The sequence below is a fragment of the Octopus bimaculoides genome, chromosome 2 (assembly GCF_001194135.2).
Source record: "Octopus bimaculoides isolate UCB-OBI-ISO-001 chromosome 2, ASM119413v2, whole genome shotgun sequence".
Taxonomy (NCBI): Eukaryota; Metazoa; Mollusca; class Cephalopoda; order Octopoda; family Octopodidae; genus Octopus; species Octopus bimaculoides.
In genome coordinates, this window is record NC_068982.1 from 187008224 (window position 1) to 187011452 (window position 3229).

Sequence of the window (3229 nt, forward strand, 5' to 3'; positions counted from 1 at the left end):
GCAACACCTGTCTGTGTTTGGGTTGTCCTTGCACAGGGGCCATCCGGACTCCCGTTTTCACCGTGAATAGGGATTAATCTTCTCTCTTCTCTCCTTTGCGTCACATGGGCTCAACTATCCCCACTCTTCATCTAACCCTCCTCCCCTCTCCTCTCTCCCTCTCACACCTACTTCCTCCCTCCCACCTCTCCTCTCTTGCTCTGACTCCTACTTCTCTTCACTCCTATCCTCTCTTCTCTTCACTCCTACCCACCTTCTCCCTTCCCCCTCTCTCTTCATCCTCACCCCTCCCTCGTAGCCCCGGGACCAAAAGTGAGAGGACGTGTACGTTACGTTAAGAGGATGAGCTTTCGAATAACCTCTTTCTTTCCTTGATCATCAGAGAAGCTAATCACCCTATGATCGTCCAAGATGTGTCGCGGCATTCCGTCAACTGATATGTTATTCCAAGCGTAAACTGCTTCGTGCACCATGCGTTAGAGGGATTCACCCACACCTAGTTTCCGAGCTGAACAGATGTAGACCCTTCCACTTCTGGCTACTGCGGCGTCACACATGGTTATCTCCATTTGTACTGGAATGTGACTCGTTGCATGATCGCCTCTTCAGTTTGTCCTACCCTGGGCGACGTACTGGCTGCTTCAATGGGGGAGATTCACTCCCTCTCAGCTATGGCATTTTTCCTTCGTCCCCCTACACCTATCTTCACTATTGCACATGTCTGCTTACTTGCCAGCCTCTTTGCAGAATGAGATGTCTATGACAGAGACATGAATGAGAGCGGTACACAGTATTCTGAGGTGCAGTATTTGAAGGCATAAAAGACGCATAAGTATATTAGATGCATCCCGATTTCAGCAGCGCATATTTAGCGAAAATCTCTGTAATGCCTTAATCCTGTTCCTACAGAAAGCGAATAAATCCACTCAAAATTTCATTATCCTAAACTGCGGAAAGTAGTTTTATATACCAGTCTATCCTTTGTTAAAGAATGTCATGTTTGAGACTATTCTTTTTGCGATATAACTTGAATAACTTAAGATATGTTTCGGCTAAAGATTGGCCCAGGCCATGCCTGACTGAATAGCACCACCTGATCGGATCTGTTGAGTCATTTTGAAAACAAATTTTGTGGTATCATGGCCCTTTCAAGTAGGGAATTCTTGACTGAGATGTATCCAGGTATAGGTGGCTTATCTGGTATCCCTTGAAGAAATTTTGTTTGGTCTGCAGGTAATAAGATCCTTTTCTCTGATTTGTTTTGGGATAATATTAAATAGTGTAGGGTCTGTTGAGGAAAAGAAATTGAGTTGCAGTGAATTTATGCGTTGTGATCCTGACTTGTGCAGGATGCGCATGGCACGTGGCCCCAGCTTTGGATGAATTCTGAATCTAATATTAAGGTCGTTTGCACAATGCTGGTGGTAATTGAGGCAATGTGACTCGAAGAAAATATTGATTCTAGTCTTCGATAGAAGTTCAACATCATTACAAGAACAACCATAAAATTTTATTTCGTAGTTAAACGGTTAAAGCGTGTCATGTAATCCCTACTTCGCTTACAGAACCCGGGGTGATATTTTGGAGAAATCTTTTTTTTTAACGAAAAATGTATTCGATATGCAATCAAATACAAAGCAATGTAGTGAAGAAAGATAGGGCAATAATAGACAACGTGCCACAAGATTTTGGGAGATGACAGACCCAGAACTTATGGGAGGGAAAAGAACAAGTATGGAATGAATAATGACAGTATGGGCATGGTAATGGCAAGTAATATGGAAAGAAAAAAAGAAAACGAAAGTGAAGTGGACATTGGTGGTCCAAGGGAGGCAACTACAGAGATATCAAATGGTTGAATCAGACGATGGAAGTTAGTTACAGATATTGCAAAATAGAGATAGATAGATAGATAGATAGATAGATAGATAGATACATAGATAGATAGACAGACAGACAGACAGGCAGACATACACACACACACACACACATATAGATAGATAGATAGATAGATAGATAGATAGATAGATAGATAGATAGACATAGACAGAAAGATAGATAGAATCATAGATAAATGGATAGATAGATAAATATGGATAGCTAGCAAGATAGACAGAAGGACAGACAGATAGATAGATAGATAGATAGACAGACAGATAGATAGATAGATAGATAGACAGACAGACAAACAGACAGGCAGACAGACAGACAGACAGACAGATAGATAGATTGATAGACAGACATATAGATAGAAAGGTAGATAAACAGACAGACAGACAGATAGATAGATAGAAATAAAGATAGATAGATAAATAGATAGAGAGAGAGAGAGAGACGAATAGACAGACAGACAGACAAACAGACAGACAGACAGACAGACAGACAGACAGACAGACAGACAGACAGATAGATAGATAGATAGATAGATAGATAGATATACATAGTTGGATAGATAGCTATTCATCTTAGACGGGAGGTCAATAATATTCTATTCTGTTGTAAGGGGAAAATAGTGTTAGTGCGTTTCCAGGCCCCTTCCCCTCCGTGTAGATTTAGAGATAAGGGTTACTGGGTGAGTACTATGTCGATAGTATTTACATTGAACAGGTGAAGGCCACTTGTCTGATTGGAAGAGAGGAAGGAGACACGACAGGAAAGGGTTGTAAGGAATGTAGTTTCGAACAAAGAATAAATAGACAAAGCACTTATTTCAGAGTGAAGACCTGATCTCGGCGAAGGCACTGATTACCGCCTAACTTCACTCGCTCCACAGTACTGGTCGCGTAAAGTATGTTCTGTTTTTTTTTTTTTTTTTTTTTTTTTTTTTTTTTTTTTTTGCCGCGCCCTGTAGTTGAGCCTGAAAGTTTGTCCTTGTATATTCCTTCAGCCTATCAAAAATCGTAGTTAAAAATCCCACGAATCACTTACGTTCTACCATCAGGAAAAATTAATTTTTTTAAAGAGTGGCTGTGTGGTAAGTAGCTTGCTAACGAACCACATGGTTCCGGGTTCAGGCCCACTGCGTGTCACTATGGGCAAATGTCTTCTATTATAGCCTCGGGCCGACCAAAGCCTTGTGAGTGGATTTCGTAGACGGAAACTGAAAGAAACCCGTCATATATATAGTCCCTCGAAGCGTGAGGCATTACTACAATAGTTAATGCCCTTTATATATAAGTATATGTATGTGTGTGTATATGTTTGCGTGTCTGTGTTTGTCCCCCCCCAA